Raw genomic sequence first — 21,001 nt, 5'->3', positions numbered from 1 at the left:
AGTTGTCTAATCTTTCTATACCACAATTCCCTCATATGCAACATAGGATAATTACATTGCTTATTTTATATGCCTATTATGAGAAGTACATGAGATAAGACATGCAAAGCAATTGGAATATATGTGCCATACAATAAATGGTCAACAGATTCACAATCTTATTTACCTTCCTTCTGTTTTTTCAGAAGTTATTTTTCTGACTTTTGAATTTGATCACTTATTTCAATTTATCTCTATTTCTTCTTAATTTAGATCACTTTATTATTACTTCTTTAAGGTCATCACCTCTGATCCTCAGCCCCTTACTCTCAGATAGAATTAAACACACATTTCCTTGAATCCCCAAGGAATAGGGTATAAACTATACTTTAGTCATACTTGTGTTGCACAAGTATGTGCAAGAGTGTATTCTCTTATTATTTATTTAGTTAGTCAGTTATTTAGTTATTTATTTTAAAGTGGGCTCCACAGTGGGGCTTGAACTCCTGACCCTGAGATCAAGACCTGATCTGAGATCAGAAGTCAGACACTTAACCAACTGAGTATATTCTCTTAAAAAAAAAAAAAAATTCTCTTCAACCTTTTAATAACTAGGAATAAACTACTTTTAGGTGAGTGCTCTATCTTATTTAATTTTACAAACTTAGAATGAAACTAAATCACTCATATGTAGAGGTAAGTACCTTAAATACGACATTGGTTAAAGGACCAGTGATTTGCCTTACTTACTGGGGTAAGAAAATAATACATCAAAGTGATATAAATATGGACAAAGAAACAAATTTACTATTTAAACAAAATCAGGGTTATCATAAGTTGAAATATGGTGTCGTCCCCTAGTAAGTAAATAGATGTCTTTTGTTCTTTCAGAAGTTTTCATTTCAAAATATATTTAAAAAATAGTGTTATATTCTTACATCTTTTACCCATGTCAGAACAAATGGCTATAAATTAGAGAACTATTTGATAATAGTCCCTCAATGTCTCTCAAATATTCCCAGTCCAGACTGATCCTTTATATTTGGCCAAAATTTACACTGTATTAAATCTTGTCATTTTTTCCCTCTAAATAATAAATTGAGCTCTCAATATTTGCTGCTGTCTGTTTGGACAGCTGTCTGTTTATAATTTTTTATATTAATAGGAACATTATCCTGAAGTTCAATAACTACATTTTGATTTAGTTAAGCCTATAATACAGAGGCTAAATAATAGATCAACCATTTATTTATATGATTTTTGGCCCAAGTGCCCCTGAAATGCAAGTTGATGAAAACAGCTGTACCACAGTAAATAAATACTGTGGTTACAGATTAAACTACTTATGGATCATTGTTGCTAACTTGAGAGTTATGATGAGGTATTGACTCCTTACTATGGCAGCAGATATTAACTGAAATATGTATTGTCCAGCTCCTAAAAATACTTGTAATTTATCTAGCTTTAAGAATATATAAATTAGGGACGCCTGGGTGGCTCAGTCGTGAAGCGTCTGCCTTCGGCTCAGGTCATGATCCCAGGGTCCTGGGATTGAGCCCCACATCAGGCTCCCTGCTCCACCGGGAAGCCTGCTTCTCCCTCTCCCACTCCCCCTGCTTGTGTTTCCTCTCTCACTGTGTCTCTCTCTGTCAAATAAATAAAATCTTAAAAAAAAAAGGATATATAAATTATAAAATTATAAAACCCATCTAGCTAAAGATATTTTTTCTATAGAAATATAGAACTACTCATTTGCATCCTAAAACATTAAGTTTAACTAATAAAATTCTCACATATCTCATGGAGCTTTTGGAAAGCTTTTACATAACAAAATAACCTACATTATAAAATGCTTATTAGAACAAAAACATGGATGATTTATGTTTGTAACAGATTACATGAAATATTCCATATCACGTAACAATAAAATTATGAATCAGGAGATGTCTGGAAAGTTAATTTGGTTCATCTTGTCTTAATTAGATTTATCTATTTTCTAATAAAGGGCAAAATTGGTTCATGGATATCTTCCTAGAACAGTAAGTGAACTCTCTCTAATAAGGTTCAGAATCCAAATATCTACCACATATCCAATTCTTATGTGAAGGACAATAGATAATATGCTATTTCTGGTATATCTTTTTCCATATATCAGAACAATATGAATCTCAAGGACCTGGAATATATCTTGGATCTTTTAATTCTCAAGGCAGACTACTCACCAAGATTCTCTTTCGGGAAACTTTCTTTCTAAGCACTTTTTGCAATCTCATGCTCAACTTTCTTTGTGTCCCACTAAATGTTCAAGTAACATATTATAGATTTTTTGAATATATAAAAATTTAAAGTAAAAAACAAAATGAACTATATTCCCATCACCAAGATAATTTTCTGTATTGGACAAGGTTCTTAGTTGCAAACCACAGAATTCACTTTTATTATTTCAAGCCTAAGAGTAATTTATTAAAGATTTTTAGATAGCTCCGAGAGTCAGTGGGAGGACTTGAGAAATAGATTGAAGGCACTGTGGGGCTCCTGGCTCAGTCGGTTAAGCAACCTATTCCTCACTTTGGCTCAGGTCATGATCTCAGGGTTTTGAGATTGAACTCCCTGTCAACTCTGTGCTGGGCATGGAGTCTGCTTAAGATTCTCTCTCTCCCTCTCCTTCTGCCCCTCCACACCCTGCATGCATGCTCTTTCTCTCTCTCTCTAAAAAAAAAAAAAAAAAAAAATACTTTAGATTGAAGGCACTGCTTCCAGTAAAAGTATTTAGAACTACTCTGCCGAACTATCCTTATGTAGAAACCATAGTGCAAACATCACAGGACAGTAGCAACAAAAATGCTTCCTGCCAACAACCACTAGCACAACATCAATACCATCTCTGTGGCAGGGACTTTATCTGGTAACCACTGTTTCTCATTTCCCTGACCTCCCAGAGCCAGGTAGCTCTGAGGTCACTTGTAAAAGCAAAGTGGAAGCTCTATACGGAGCATGGCTCATTATTCTGCTCATTCTAATTAGGACACAGAAACCCAGCTTATTCTTTCTAAAGATTGAATCTGTCAAATGAATATATCATAATTTAATTGGACCTCCTTACTGCTCCTAATTTTGAATTTTCTTTTTGGTATTGAAAACTCTTGAAATAAACATTGCTGAACCATACATTTTAGCATTTAGATCTGTCTAGTGTGAATTCCCAGCAGTGTAACTGGTAATCAGTGGGAATGTGTATATTAAATTTTAAGAGATGTTGCTAAATGCTTTCCAGTTGTACCAATTAACCTACAGACAAAATTTATGATCATGGATGTTTCTTTATACTTGCAAACATTGGTGCTAATATGGTATACAAAAATACTATTTACTGGGGTTCCTGGATGGCTCAGTTGGTTAAGCGTCCAATTCTTGGTTTTGGCTCGGGTCATGATCTCAGGGTTGTGAGATCAAGCCCTGCATCAGGCTTTTCGCTCCACAGGGAGTCTGCTTGAGATTCTCTTCCTTTTTCCCTCTCCTGCTGGCACTCTGTCTCTAAAATAAACAAATATTTTTAAAAATACTATTTACTTTATCTCAGAACTGCTTATTTCTGATTTTTCTATTCTAATTTTTACAATTTTGATATATATTGCTTCAAATAAAAGAAATTAACCATATTTTTGTCACATATTTTTCAGTTGTTTCAGTTAAAGGAATTATCTGTAATTTACTTAATGTAAAAAATGAGGTAGAATTCCAGTTATATTTTTTTTCTCCCAAATAGATAGTCAATTATTCTAGTCTCATTTACTGGTCACTGAATAATTTATGATCCCTAATCAATCTAAAATGACACATTTAAAATGCATTTTTCTGAATGCTATTTTAACTATCCGTATATTTATTTTCTAGTATCAAACTTTTAATTGTTTTATAATAAACTTTATTTGGTCATCACTACCCATTTTCTGTTATTGATCTTGGTCCTATTCCTCTATACTAACTGTGATTATCTCAAACCATTCCTCTATTTTCCTTTCTAAACATGGATTTTCTTCTTTCTTATGTATTTACTATTTATGCAACATTGTTATTTTTATTCCTCAATTCCTAGTACTAAGAATTTCATACCCTCCCCCGTTATTTTGTTATCATGTTGTTGTATCTTTTTATTCTCAATTTATGTCCTCCTGTATTTCATCAAAACAAACAAAAAAACCACTTGAGAGAAGATATTTTTTCTCCTCCTCTCTTGGTTTCGTATTTTTCCAGAGTGAATTTTGCACCTTTATTTGCCCATACTCTTCCCTTACTATTTTTCGTTCATTGTATTATTTTTGGCTACCTGCAATTTTAAATTATTTGTTTCTCTTTTCCATATTTAATGGGGAGAGCTCTTTTGTTTTGTATGAACATACTACAAGTTAAGTTTCTTTTTTTTTATGTCCATCTTTTCTCTTTCATTTGAGAAATGCATTTTTTCCTTATGTTAAGATATATGTATATTTTGTTTTCTCTTCTCTTGTGTTCTCTTTTTTCTTATCTTTCCTTTTCTTTCTTTCTTTCTTGCTTGCTTGCTTGCTAGAGGATTTCAGTGTCCAAGTTGAAGAGCTCAGCTGGGATTGTGGAAGGCTGAGTTGACCACTTCTCATTCTGTTCATTGTGTGACTGATGGGCATGGAGGGCATGGTGAACAGTCCATGGAGTTAGGAAACACACAGTCTATTCTGGGCAACTTAAATTCTTGGAACCTTTTGCCTTTTTCTTTCTTTTTTCATGCCTTTAAACATTTTTCATGGGGTCGAACTCTTCATTTTCTGGACTGTTGGCTTTTTCTTATCAATAAAAGCCCTAATTTGGCACAATTTAATTACATCTTAGGGAAGGAGATATTTTGATTTAACTTTACTTTAGATTTTTAACCAATATATCTTTGTTACCTTTATTTTTGAAAAATAGCACAAAAGAGGATTAACAACATGCAAAAATAGTTTAGCATTCACAACTAACTGGTCTGATGAGAGGGGGATAGTGAGGCTGTGCTATATGACATAGAGAAACTTCACCACAATATTATGCTTTAAAATACATGCTCTTTCAGCAGCTTCTTCAGACCATGACAAATATGTTCTTGAAGTAGTATTGTTTTTACATTGGCACAAAAAATGATTATTGCTTCTTTTTAATTAAACAGTTAAATAACATCAATTGAGGATATATTGCAACAAGTATGTAAGTCCAAGGATTAGAATTTTTCATATATGATGAGTCCATTCCAGTGGATAAGATAAGTACCAAAAGGTATGGGCAGATAATTTGGGAAAGAGAAAAATCAAGAGTCTACAAATAATGGAGAGTGATGTTGGGTAGGTTCAAATGTATTAATAATTGAAGAAAGGTATGATATCCACCTATTAAGCTAGCAAGATACCAAACTTGTAATAAAAATGAAAAAATATGGGGCACCTGGGTGGCTTAATCGGTTAAGTGGCTGCCTTTGGCTCAGGTCCTGATCCCGGGGTTCTGGGATCTAGCCCCGTGTGGGGCTCCTTGCTCAGCAGGGAGCCTGCTTCATCCTTTTCTTCTGTCCCTGCACCCCCCCACCCCGGTTATGTTCCCTCTCTCTCAAATATATAAACAAAATCCCTTAAAAATGAAAAAAAAAAAGAAATGGAATAAACAAACTGTAAACCTAACAAGTTAAAGCAGAAATAGACATTTCCTGCCACTGCAAATGAGAATGGGGAATTGTACAATTTGGGAGGAATCTAATGGTAAAATCAGTCACTTCCCCCTGCTGGACACTAAAGATAGAGGGGTAAAGAACACAAACATTGTCCCGGATGTCATGGAGGTTTCTACTGGGAAGATAACAAGGTAATTCTTAAAACAGAGGAAATATAGTGCATGATAGAGGGATATAATCCAGTCTTTAAAAATGTTCATATATTTTTCACATTCAAATTAAGCTTTAGGAATTTGTCTCAATATAAACCTGAAAACAAAACATAATGTTTTATGCACTAAGGACCACTGAACAATTAACAAAGTGAAAAATTATGAACAACCAAAACATTCAACATTTGGAATAACTGCAAACAAAATTTTAGCATAAATATACAAAATAATAAGATATAACCACTAAAAATAATATATATGAAAAAGCAGTAAAAGCAGGATAACCTGCATGTTATAATACTAATTTTTAAAAAAGTGAAAATTTCAAATAAAATGTTATCTTTATCATTTAAAATACACATAAACTGAACAAAATAACTGAGTAAATATAAAGAATGGCCAAAGAGCAAGATGATATATCTTCATTTTTATGTATTTGCCAGGTACAAGATTCTTTTTTATAATAAAATTAGAATAAAATTCTCTGAGAAACTGTCAACGTCTAGTGCGTTGGGGTCCCTGGGTAAGGGTCTACGAAATCACCAGGACACAGGAGATGCAGAGCAAAGGCAGCACTTGCAACTGCATACTGCCGTTTATTTCTCACGTAGCTATATACTTGCAGAGATCAGATAAACATAACAATGTATACTTAAAGTATCAAGCCAACATCCGTGAAGTGAAATATACACGAAATTCAATAAGAACAAAATACATCCTGTTTATGCTTGCAGAATAAAGAATTCTCTTAGCCATCCTTCCTTTGGAGACAACATGTTCTTTGTCTTTAGAAAGAACACTTCTGATTAGAAAAGCACACTTTAAGCTAGGCAAGAGCCACTTCCTGCTGATCCAGGCATTTAGGCCTTGCAACATGAGGTAAGGGGAAGAGAACATTTTCTCCTCCTGGCCTAGGCCTGCCTGGCCGACCTTAACCTCAGTGCAGTCCTCAAATGACCCTGGTTTGCAAGGGGCTTACAAGCCTACACCATCTCAAGAAACAAACTGAAGGTTCTAGAGGGGAGGGGGCTGGGGGGATGGATTAGCCTGGTGATGGGTATTAAAAAGGGCATGTACTGAATGGAGCACTGGGTGTTATATGCAAACAATGAACCATGGAACACTACATCAAAAACTAATGATGTAATGCATGGTGATTAACATAATAAAAAAATCAAGACATAAACACAGGCAACTTATAAGCAATTTATTTTTATTGCATCCGTATCGTTTGGTTAAGTTTTGTTTTCTAAAAAAATAGGTACACATGAAAGGATGCATAATTTAAAAGATACAAATTGATTTATAATAGAAAGAATACTCCCTGGTCCATAGTCTTCCAGCCACTTAGTTTCCCTTTGCATTGGGAGGGAACACTCTACCTCCTCATCAGCTACTTATGTGTCTTAAAATGTATGTGTATAATATGTACTCCTTGGTTCAGTCTTTGAACCTGTAGATTTCAGAAATAAGAGGACACAGTGCAGTGAGTAGACATGGAATCAAAGCACTCAGTTGTGTTAGTTCTTCCACCAGAGCCTTCATCAGATTTTTAGATTCCTTCTGGTTTCAGATTCCTTCAGTATAAATGAGGAAAATAGGCTCTTACCTGCTGGTCTCAGAATATAAATAGATCTAATGAAATATGGACAGTGGTTCAGAGCAGGGTCTCTGGAACCACATACTTGGATTTGCTACATCCCACACATTTCCAAATACTGTGTAGTTATTTAGGATTATGTTGTTTAATTTCCACATGTTTAGCAATTTTATTTTAGATGTCATTCTGAAAAAATTCTAGGTTGATCTCTTTCTTTAAACATGTTGTTCCATCATCATCTGGCTCGCATGATGTTTGACAAGGCAGTTACTGCTGTTTTTATCTTTCTTCCTCTGTACCAAATGTGTCGTTTTATTCCTGGTTGATCTTGAGATTATGCCTGTAGACCTGAATTTTCAGCAACTTTTGTGATAGTCTGATGCTATTTTGCTTGTGTTTGTTTTGTTAGGCTTCCGTGTAGCTTCTTGGATCTGTGGGTTTCTATCTTTTATCAAATCTGTAAATGTTTGTATACTCTTAAAATATTATTAATTTTTTTTCTGGTTGGTACATTTTTTTCTATATTATTTCTCAAGTAGTTTATTTTTCTAACTCCATTTCTCTTTTTTCTTCCAGAATTCAATTATCATATATTAGTAATACTATCCCACACATCACTTGGTTCTGGTTATTTTTGTTCAGTTTTTTTCTCTCTATGCCTCATTCTGCACAGTCTCTATATGTTCATGTTCACTATTTTTTTTTCCTTCTGTAATATCTGATTTGGTATTAATTTAATAAACATTTGATTTCCCATATTTTATTTTTTATACATATGGGTCCATCTCTTTATCTTTTATCTCTTTATCCTTGTGATCATGTTTTCTCTTATATCCTGAAACATGGCTGTTTTAAAACTCTTGTCTGATAATTCCTCATTTTATTACCTCAGGATTTGTTTCTATTGACTACTTTGAAAAAAATAGTCATATTTTCCTGTTTATTTGGATAACTAAAAACTATTGCCTGGATGCTGGACATTGTAAAATTTAATTGTTGAGTGGTAACTTTTATTTTGTTTCTTTAAAAAAGTTTTGAATACATTATGAAAAAAAGCTACTTGCAGATATTTCATAGGGGCGTGTGTATGCACATGTTGGTTTTGAGTGTGAGTCTAGAGTGATCTCTAGGGAGAGTTTAGTCCCACTACTAAGCCATAATGCCTCTGGGATCCTCATTTAATGCTTCAGGTACTCAGCAAGGTGCATTTAATCTAGCAGACAAAAAAAAAATCAAATGATTCTCAGCCTTATGTGAATTTTTGCAGTGGGTCCATTTTAGATTTTAGCCAATTGTACTTTCTCTCATAGCAGCTCTTTTTCAACCTTCATAGAGTTTTATCCCATGCTTGTACTGACTGGTATTCAGATAATCAACCAAAAACTTGAGAAGACTTTCATACAGAGAACTGGAGCTCTATCTCCCTTTCGCTTCTCTCTCTCTCTTTTTTTAACCCCCCCCCCCCTCCGATATGAGGATCTAGTCTTTTAAGCCATCTTGGACTCCTAAACATTTGACCACTGCCTCTTTACCTTAGCAGAACTGTTGGACTCTTTTTGGATTGACCCTCTATGCACTGCTGTCTGGAAATAGCTTCCAGGCCAAAACAAAACAAAACAAAACAAAACAAAACAAAACAAATACTGGTTTATGGTTGGAATCACTTCCCTTGATTTCTTTTTATTAGGGATCATAGTCTCACAGTGCTCATTGTCCTATGTCTAAAAACTGGTATTGTAGGGGCGCCTGGGTGGCTCAGTTGGTTGAGCGACTGCCTTCAGCTCAGGTCATGATGCTGGAGTCCCTGGATCGAGTCCCGCATCGGGCTCCCTGCTCGGCGGGGAGTCTGCTTGCTTCTCCCTCTGACCCTCCTCCCTCTCATGCTCTCTGTCTCTCATTCTCTCTCTCTCAAATAAATAAATAAAATCTTAAAAAAAATAAAAAAATAAAAACTGGTATTGTATAAGTTCTATCAAGTTCTCTGTTATTTTGTTTTGTTTTAGTGTGTGTTTGTTTTGTTTTTTGTTTTTTTGTTTTTTTTCCCCCTGATAGCATAGTAAGTTCTGCAGCTCTTACATCTGCATGGGCAACTCTCACTGCTTGAACTTAAATCCTGACTTAGCTGCTTAGCAGATGTATGACCTGGGACAAATTATGTAACTTCTTGCCTCTGTTTTTTCATCTGTAAAAGGGAAAAGATCATCATACTTACTTTACAGGATTGTTGTGATGATTAAGTGGGTTGATGTTTGTAAACTGCTTAGAGAATGTCTGGCCCATTGCAAGCTCTGTGGAAAATAATACTTGAAGCTTCAATGACAAGGAAATGCAGTCACTGTCGCTACCCACATGGAACATAGCAGCCCGTGTGGAAAATGCCAGAGTGGAGAAGTACAGTGAGCTTCTAGCCATCGCCGTAGGAAAGGCTTCCCTGAAGAATTGATATTTGAGGTGGAATCTCTGACAAACTGATATTTGAAGTGAAATTTGATATAACAAATCACCTTGATCCCCCCATTCTTTAAAACAGGCTATTACAAACCACTTTGTATTTTTTTTTTTAAGTTCTGTATTGGATTTCAGTGGGTTATTCCCTGCAGTTTGAGAATTTGATGTAATTTGCTAAACCATAAGATATAAAATGTTCCTGAAATGTTATATATTTCCTCAGCACATTTAGATTACACGAAGAACAAAATATCTATGTCAAATGGTATTCAATGCTTTTCTTTTTTCTCTAAAAAAATAAACCTGACTGATAAATCTTATACTTTCAATTCTATGGACATTTGCCTTACGATAGGGGCCTTTAAAAATCTCTAGTAAGGACAATTTAATATTTTTCTTCCCAACTGAAGGGTGCTTTTACATTTTGGTGGCTCACCATATAATTATTTTGATCTTTATAAAAGTCTATCTACACTTCCTTGAACTTTGCAAAATGGTAGTAATTATTGGTGCTTGTTCCTGACAATGTAAAAATTGAGTTGGTGATGATTCATGGCAAATTTATTCATTGTCTCCATTTCCTAGAAGTCTGAACAAATAGGTAAACGATTGGTTTAAAAACTGAGTTAAGAAAATATGGTGGGCACCTGGATGGCTCAGTTGGTTAAGTGTCTGCCTTCAGCTCAGGTCATGATCCCAGGGTCCTGGGATCAAGTCCTGCGTCAGGCTCCCTGGTCAGTGGGGAGTCTGCTTCTCCCTCTCCCCGTGCTCATGCTCTCTCTCTCAAATAAATAAATACAATCTTAAAAAAGAAAAAAAAAATATGGGAAGGCAGGACACCTGGGTGGCTCAGTTGGTTAAGTCTGACTGGCTCAGGTCATGATCTCAAGGTCCTGGGATGAAGCCCTGTGATGACAAGCTCCATGCTCAGCGGGGAGCCTGCTTCTCCCTCTCCCTCTGACCCGCCCCCCTCTTGTGCTCGCACTCCCTCTCTCTTCTCTCTCTCAAATAAATAAATAAACTTTAAAAAAAAGAAAAAAAGTATGGGATGGTGTATTATTATTCATTTTGGAGGCAGAAAATGATAATAAATGATAATAGATAAAAATCCTGTGGACTTACCAGGAGAGTGACTATATAGAATGTATGAGTATCTAGATCTTTATATCTGTGTCTGAATGTAATTTATTCATTTCTTCAAAAAAGTTCTATGTAACTTTTACCATGGCTTTTATTTTGCTATTATGTTCTAAGTAAATGTCCCTGAATTCTCCAATAAGTGGAACCCGGGTAAGTTTTGAAATGCTTATGGCATCATGAAGAGAATAAAATCTTTACTCTGCCTTCTTGAAGAAGACACTTTTTTTTTTTCTCTGTTGAATGACATATTTTTCTCCCCACCAAAATCTTCACAGCCCATGAGATGTTGAAACCAGCCTCATTGGTAGCAGAAGGCTTAATTTATTTTACGTTGAAGTAGATATGATTTTATTCTTTCTATAAATGAGTAAGAATACATATATTTTAATTCTATATAATTTTATATGATTGCTATAGGATAAAAGGGAGTGGTATGACTGTTTCTTCTTCCTCACAAGTAACCACTAACTTGAGGTTTTTTATTCATCTTCCCCATGAATATTCTTATATTTTAATTTTTGTGTTTCTATCCATAAACATAATAGAAAATTTTCCACCTGGCTAACTTTTATATAAACACCAACTGTACTATATGTAACAATATTTAACTTTGCTTTTTTGTTGTTCAAATTTGTTTTTAAAATTTATCCACATTCCATCTATAATTTACCATTCTCCTCTTAAATATATTAAGATTACTGTTAATTTTCAGCAATATGAACAATGTTACCATAAGCATTCTTCTTGAAAGACTTAGAGTTCCCCTAAGGAATAAATATGGAAATGTAATTGTTGAATAGCTATTGGGTTATAGATTATAAACTTCTCTTTACTAGAAATGACCAAATTGTCTCCAAAAGTTTGATATCAATTTTTGCTGTCATGAACAGTTTGTTTCTATTTCTCAATATTGTTGATATTGCTTGATATTACAAATATTTGCCAACCTGTTGGGTATGAAGTAAAATGCCATTACAGATTTATGCTTTTATAGATTTTTAATCTGGATACTATTGCTTGCTGTTTGTAAAAGTTGCAAATATCTATTTTCTTGTGAGGAATAACCTTGCTCTAACTTTAGCATGGTATCTTCTTTCCTTTTTTATAATAAAAACGTTCACTTTTAAATTTTACTTATGATTTTTAGTTTCGGTATCTTTTTAAAAATATCCATTTTTTTACCCAAGATCATAAAGATATTGTCCCACATTTTCTTCTAAAATTTTTGTCACGTCACATATCACATTTGGATCTTTGATCCGCTTGGAATTGGTTTTACTTTTAGGGTACGATAAGAATCTGGTTTTACTTCATTTTTCTCAGTGTAAGCGAATATGGAAAGTAATTGTTTCTTCAACTTTGACTGCCATCTCTATTTTGTCACGTCTCCATAAATGTTCTTTCTGTTCTGGTGGTCATTTGCTTATCCTTATGCTGATACCACCCTGAAATAATTACCACTGCATTTTAATGTCTTTTTCTTTTCTTTTTTTTAAGAGAGGGCAGTTGGGGGAGGGGCAGAGGGAGAGGGAGAAGAGAATCTTAAGTATGCTCCATGCTCAGCACAGAGCCCGACATGGGGCTGGATCCCATGACCCTGAGATCATGACCTGAGCCAAAACCAAGAGTTGGACGCTTAACTGACTGAGCCACCCAGGCACCCCTACCCTCAATATAATTTTAAGATCAGCTTGATGTAATTTTATATTACATTGGTGAGACTGATATATTTACCATCTTAGTCCTTATGCTCTTTAATGTAGTATATCTGTACCCTTATTCAGGTCTTATTCATTGCCTTCAATAGTGTTTTGGAATATTTCCATAAAGATATTGCCAATTTGTGTTAGATTTATTCCTAGGCATATTATAATATTGGATTTTATGATGAATTGGGTGCTTTTCCAATATATATATATATATTTTTAGATTCTAGTGGTATATAGAAATGCTACTAATTCCTATATATATTGATCTTCTACCTACCAGTACATTCTATAATTTCTAATAGTTTGTCTATTTGATTAAGTATTTTATTATTTTTGTAGAGAATTATTTGATTATTTGACTTTTCCATATAGAACATTTCATTCGATTGTGTGCATAGATAATCGTATCACCTGCCAAAAAAAATTTGTTCTTTCCTTTTCCAATAATTATGATTTTTTTTGCCCTCATTTTATTACATAGGCTAGTAGCTCTTGTACAATGTTGGATAGAGGAAATAGTCTTTTTTGAATTAAGTAAGTAAACTTCTAAAGAAATTTCCTTTGTTTCCAAGTTAGCTAAGTGTATTTTGCATCTTTTGAAATAGTGGATGCTTTTTTCTCCTCATTTACATTTTTTGAATGTGGAGTATTTCTTTTTAAATATTTTTTCTAATGTTGAACCATGCTTATGTTCCTGAGATATAATCTACTTGACCATAGTGTATTTTTAATGCACTCCTGAATTATATTTTCTAGTACTTTATGTGTGATTTTTATTAATTTAGCTCTAAAATGAGGCTTACCTATAAGTTTATCTTAAATTGTTTTTTCCCAGTTTTAACAGAAAGGTTGTTTTTAGCCTCATAATATAAGTTCTGTATCTTCAATGTTTCTCTATCCCTTATACTTCAGATATAGGGATTATGGTTTCTTTAAGTTGAGGCAAAGTTCGATGATACAGTTTTTGATGGGATAGGATTTTAATCATTAACTAATCTTAAAAGTATTTTTACCTCCTTTTTTAGGCTTTCTATTCTTAATCAATTAGAGAAGTTAATGTTTTCTAGAAAGTTTCTTGCTAGCAGAAGCTTTCAAGTTTATTGGCACTTGCATTCCTATCTTCTTATAGTTGAAGAATATCTATTGTTTATAGTATTATATTCTTTTTTTTTAAGATTTTATTTATTTACTTGAGAGAGAGAATGAGAGAGAGGAGGGTCAGAGGGAGAAGCAGACTCCCCGCCGAGCAGGGAGCCCGATGCGGGACTCGATCCTGGGACTCCAGGATCATGACCTGAGCCGAAGGCAGTCGCTTAACCAACTGAGCCACTCAGGCGCCCTATAGTATTATATTCTTATAGAAATTGTTTTCTCCCCTGTTTTCTTGCTCAGTCTTTCTAGAAGTTTGTTTATTTTATCAGCAATTCTAAAGATCCAAAGTTTACTTCTTTTTCCTTTTTAAATTTTGTCTTATTTTTACAATATCCTTCTTTCGGTATTCTCGGATTTACTCTAAAGGGCTTTTCCTAATATCCTGAGTTGAATAGTTAACCCCCTTAATTAAAAAAAAATTAAATTTACCTCCTAAGTTAAGCTTTGACTGCACCTACACACTTTGTTATATAGGATTTTACACTGTACTTCAGTCACTATTTCTTATAGTTTCAGTTTGACATTTTCCTATGCCATCAATTTGAGTACTTTAGTTTCTAAAAATGTATAAGTATAGTTATTTTGTTAATTGTTTTTTCTTAATATCATTTCTGATTTCTAATGCCATAATTGCACTTAGATCAGAGAATGGGATCTGTGTTATAGCAATTCTACTAAATGTGTTGACCCTTCTGTGATGACTTGGATTGTCATTTTTTTGTAAATGTTTCATGTTTTCAGGGAGAGAAAACACATTCTCATCTTTTGGTATAAGAATTGATAGCTACCAAGTAGATCATGTTTGTAAATTTTAATTTCAATTTTTCTGTGCTACACTAATATTTTTCTGTTTGATTTATTTATATATATATAGATATAGATATCACAAGGAGAGTTTGACACATTTGCTATTATAATGGCAAGTTGTATTAGCTTTTGCTTTATGTAATTTAAGAGTTTATTAAGTGTAAAAACTCATTTGTAATTAACATTCAGTGATGATGTACACTATACACCAAGGGAATGTAACAGTGGAGGAGATAATAAGATGTCTATTTACGTACATTTTATGCTCTCCTTCATAATTAAAATAAATAATATTTATGTTTATGTATTAGTGAGATTGATTTTTTGCATGTCCTTATAAATTAAGTCTAAAAGCATTTCTAAAAGATGAATTATAGGAATGTTTTGGATAATAGTGGCATTACTGTTATGCTCTTTTACAATCATAATTGTGAAGGGAAACAGTCTCATTATTTTATCACTATGTAGCTTGTGTATACTCAGATATAATGCAATGCCCATTAGAGGAGATTGATCTACTTATCATCTATCTCTCTATCATCTACTTTAGAGACTGAAGAACTATCATTCAAAAGCAAACCATTAATTTTTATTCTCTGGATGTGGGTTGGCAATTAACATTTTACAGTGCCCCTGAGTTTTGGGGGAAGAATCTGCCTCCAATTTTCATTTAAATATTGAACACTACATCAAAAACTAATGATGTACTATATGTTGGCTAATTGAACATAATAAAAAATGCTAAAAAAATTTTAAAAAAATAAATATAGTTTGAACACCCATCCAATTTTCCCGAGGAAGAGAGTAAGAGTATATGCGGAAAGAGTGAAACAAAGGCGGAGAGAAAGAGAGTGAGCGAGCACAAGAGCCTTATTAGTGAGAGGTGTTTGTGAATGGAGGTAGTTATCTACATGATTATCAAATGTTGATAGGAATGTGCAGTCAAAATTATTTTAAAAGTATGCTGGAAGGACTCAGAAAGGCTCTGGTTGGAAAGAGTCACAATGACTCTAAGATACAGGTGCTGAAGGTGGGAGGAGGGGATTTGGAAGTGATTTTAATGCGTTGGATAAACTACTTCTTAAAAGGTTTTATTCGGATAACTGATGAGAACTTTGTAATTGAGCACGATAGCCTGGAAGGCCTATCACCTGAAGTTTCTGGCGTTTGTTTCTTTGGAAGGAATAAGGGCTTCTGGGACTTTTTTTAACGTAGGGGAGAAGGCAGAGAGAGTCTCAAAGACTCTCTTTCCTACTATATGGCAATTTGAGATTAGGGAGTCTTCATAGTCTTATTTTATGAGTAGGGTCAGATGGTGGATGTGATTGGGGCCAGGCTAAACTCTTGACTCACATCTGCCATGAGTGCTGGCTGATAATTTACAGCTGCCCTCTTCTCTAGACAACTGCCATTATCCCAAAGAGATCCATCTCACCTGCTAACGCTTCAGCCTCACACCACCCCCTGGAGACAACCTTGCCAATAACTGATTGCCATGGGGGATGAAAGGCCAATCCTCTTGCTTTAGTTTCTTAGGGGGTTTCAAGCTGGAGTCAGGTGTAAGCTGAGACTGCATCCTTGCTTAGCTTCTATCCTTTGACTTACCCTACGTCTCTCACCCCTTCTCAGGGATCTCCACTCACTTGTATAAGAATACTATAATATAGGTTTTGTGGGGGGTTTTGTCTGTTTTTTAATGCTGTCTTCACACAGGTTTGAGGCCTTGGGTAGAGGCCAATCAGTTCCCCTTTTTGAGTGGCTGATTAAAACCACACACCAACCACCTCCTCCATCAAGATCTCATATTCCTGGCCACAGTATGCTACCACCCTAATGTCCCCAGGGCCAGGTACCAAACAACTGGGAATTGCTGCCCCTACGTCCTAGATCCAGGTGAAACTACAGAGTTATACAAACAAGCCAACCCGAAGTCTTTTTGCCCTGCCTTGCCCTTCCCTTCCTATAGAAACTACAATAAACACTCATGCCCAGATCCCCTTCTCTCCCTCTGCCTCAGGACCAACCCTGGTGCTCCCCCCTGAGCAGCCAGCCAGCAGCTGTGTTCTCCCCAGGGAACTGTAAGTAAAACAAAAATGTGAAACTCTTCCCAGTTTTTCTCTCCTGATCTGCATCTAGCCTCATCATGCCCCACACAAGGTTAATATGATTAAAACAAACTCCATCTCAGGTTGTTCTAGGAAATCTGCCTAAGTTAGGTGGTGAAGTCTGGGAATATCAAGATTTCACATACATGTTAGAGATAACCGAGGGCCTCGGGAATCATGGAATTCAGTGTTTTTCAATGTGGGCCATACATATGAATCATATATTAGTGTAACAGTTACCTGTTTTAAAATGTACATGTCCATTCCTGACTCCCAGAGACTCAGGTTCAGTGAATCTGTGATGAACGACAAGCATCTGTATTTTTTAAAAAATCTCTACAATATCATGATATGGAGCCATGATTAAAGACCACTGACAAAATCCCTCTTCTCTCATTTTATAGTTGATATATCCATTTATATATTCACTATATGGATACAGAGGCAAGCAAACAATGAGCCTATTGTTATTTTTATTACCCTTAAAATTCCTTTCATCTTTTTCATTTCCTTTTTATTATTTTTCTCCTTTATCTTGATGAAATTTCAGTTTTCACACAATCACTTGTCTACTGAAAACTTTTTCCTTTATTATTTATTTATTTATTTTAAAGATTTATTTATTTGACAGAGAGTCAGCGAGAGCAGGAACACAAGCAGGGGGAGTGGGAGAGGGAGAAGCAGGCTTCCCACGGAGCAGGGAGCCCGATGCAGGGCTCGATCCCAGGACCCTGGGATCATGACCTGAGCCGAAGGCAGACGCTTAACGACTGAGCCACCCAGGCGCCCCAACTTTTTCCTTTATTAACAAGGTACATTAATTTGCAAGATAGTGCAGAACATAGAGAAAAAGTATGAAAAGTACAAATATCTAGACAGCAATTATTACAGAGCAACAAGCACACAACTTCCTTCCTTCCTTCCTTTCCTTCCTTCCTTCCTTTCCTTCCTTTCCTTCCTTTCCTTCCTTCCAATTATCCTTTAGACACTTAGGACCAATTGAAGATATTTGGCCATGAGGTTTATGTAGCTAACTTGCCTTGATGTATCTGTGTGTATAATTTATACTCAAGTATCTATAATCTTGATGGAACTTCCCTACTTTAGAAACACCTGTCCCTGGATTATAATGAAACAACATAAAGGCTAAATAATAAAGCCCTGGGGGAACCAAGACATGTAAAGCCCAGAATTGTAAATAAATAAGGTTTACTGAATATTAAACACAAATATATTGAACGGTCCATGGAGAATACTTTATCCTTGGTTGCAATGAAGATAAATATTAACAACACAATGTTAACAACACAAATAAGAAGCAAATACACATTCTTAGTATGCAAAACATCAATCTTATTTGGCTTATAGCTTTCATTTTGTAATGCTAGCATTCACTGACATTTAATTTTTGGTACAATATTGTCCCTGCTGCTGCCTGCCTTTACACTATATAATACAAACTATTGTCAAAAGTGACTTTGAGAAGCCTTTAGGGGCACTCATTAAATTTATAGCATTTATAGAAAATGCAGCCTGCTGACTACAGAATAAATATAACTTATTTTAAGTTTTTTTAGACAGAACGACATTGTGAGACTGTGAAACTTTCTTATTCTCCACTCTCATGTATAGTCCCCCAAAATGTTTTTTTTTTTTTTGTCCTCCTTCCCATTTCCCACCAAAGTTCTCTCTAAGGGAACTCCTTACCAATTATTCTTTTTAAAGCCATATTTACTAAAATATAGCTTGCTAATTCCAAAACAAATTCCAAATAAATTATTTTTAATAACCAGGGAAGTGTGCTATTTAAAGGTAAACATTACTTACCAGATAGCTCATTCCTATGTCTTACTCAATTTATCTATTTACCTATCTATCTGTATCATAATCTACATATTGACAAATGAGATCTGTTTAAGTAAGGCAAGTGTATATATGATTCAGTAATTCCTGAAATTAAATTCCAGTAAACTAAGTGTCTTTAATCCTCAGATGGGAACTACTTATAATAATGTAAATATAGGGGTGCCTGGGTAGTTCAGTCGGTTGAGTGTCTGTCTTCAGCTCAGGTCATGATCCAAGGGTCCTGGGATCCAGCCCCGCATCAAGCTCCCTGCTCAGTGGGGAGCCTGCTTCTTCCTCTCCCTCTGCTGTACCCCCCTGCTTGTACTCTCTCTCTTTAATAAACAATAAATAAAACCTTTAAAAATATATAAATTATAGGGCGCCTGGGTGGCTCAGATGGTTAAGCGTCTGCCTTCGGCTCAGGTCATGATCTCAGGGTCCTGGGATTGAGTCCTGAATCGGGCTCCCTGCTCCTTGGGAGCCTGCTTCTCCCTCTGCCTCTCTCTCTCTCTCTCTGTCTCTCATAAATAAATAAATAAAATAAAATAATATATATATAATATACACTTATAAATTAAGTATAAAAATTAATACTTAATCATACATTGTAGAAATTTAACAAGTCCAATATAAAAAACTTAACATTGATATTTTTCTAATTCAAGGATGAGAGATACCTTTCAAATCTGTCTCTGAGTTTAAAGAAAACAGATTATGACACTATAGATCTATACTAATGTAAGAAGGTAGCTTGTTATACCCAGTCTGTTTTAATTTCTTTATTTTATCACCAGTGTGGTTGAATAATTTCTTGCTTCTTGAGTTTATATTTCTTCTTAAAAGTTGCATATTTTAAGTTATATATTATAATGTAATTATATATTTTAATCATATATAATTTCTATAAATTATATATTTTTATTTTGTTTTGTGAATTATATTTATTTAAAATATTTTTAATTAAATGTAACTTAATTACATATTTTGAATTATATAATTTTTAGAGATTATATTTCTTTTTTAAAATTCATGATGCTTCATTTTATATATTAACTTGGCTAGGCTGTGGTGCCCAGTTGTTTGGCCAAACACTAATCTAGATGTTGTTGTGAAGTTATTTTTCAGATGTAATTAACATTTAAATGAGTAGACTTTTAGTAAAGCCAATTACCCTCCATACCGTGGGTGGGCCTCATACAATCAGTTGAAAACCTTAAGAGAAAAGACTGATATTTCCCTAAAGAAGGATCAATTCTGCCTCAAGACTGCAACATAGAAACCCTGCCTGAGTTTCCAGTCTATAGATTTTGGACTAAATAACCAACACCAACTCTTCCCTAAATTTCCAGCCTGCTGGCATACTCTACAAATTTTAGACTTGCTAGCCCCGCGATTGCATAAGCCAATTCCTTTAAATCTCACTCTCTCTTTCTCATATTTTATGATACATAAAAGAATGATATATACATAAGAATATATATACTTTTGGGATGCCTGGGTGGCTCAGTCGGTTAAGCGTCTGCCTTCAGCTCAGGCCATGATCCCAGGGTCCTGGGATGGAGCCCCATGTCGGGCTCCTTGCTCAATGGGGAGTCTGCTTCTCCCTCTTCCTGCCACTCTCCATGCTTGTGCTGTCCCTCTCTCTGACAAATAAATACATAAAATATTAAAAAATATATATATATACTTTCTATTATCTATATCTATTATATACAACTATCACATATATGTATACATATATATAACTCCTATTATGTGTATATGTGTGTGTGTGTATGATATCAAATAGGAAACATAATATCCTATTGGTTCTGTTTCTCTAAAAACCTGAAGTAATACAGTATCCCTTGCTATTTTTCTAACAGTATATTCACCTATTTCTTTCTGAACAAATTTATTTACTTAATAAAATGTTAAACCCTTTACATGTCTCATGATACAATTTTTCTTATACTGTGTGGTTTGATTTTTGTTTTCCAATACTTGAAGTTTTTACATTTTTATTAAGCATTTTATTTCTTGTGGGTTTGTTCCTATAAAGCTCTTCCATGCACAAGATCAGATATATTTCCCCATATATATTCTTCTAACTATAATTTTATTTGTTACATTTAATTTGCTTGTCCATGTGGAATTTATTTTGGTACATGAAGTAAGATTAAAAGTTACAGTTTTCTTACATAGTTTATCAACTATTTCAGCACCATTATTAAAAAAAACACAAAAAACAACTGATCTGAAATGTCTGCTTCAGCTAGGGTTGCCAGATTTGGCAAATAGGAATATGGGATGCCCTATTAAATTTGAATTTCATATAAAAATAAATATTTTTGGAA

Source organism: Mirounga leonina, unplaced genomic scaffold, assembly GCF_011800145.1.
Source record: "Mirounga leonina isolate KUSES-001 unplaced genomic scaffold, KU_Mleo_1.0 Mir_128, whole genome shotgun sequence".
NCBI classification, from domain to species: Eukaryota; Metazoa; Chordata; class Mammalia; order Carnivora; family Phocidae; genus Mirounga; species Mirounga leonina.
This window is presented reverse-complemented; position numbering follows the sequence as displayed.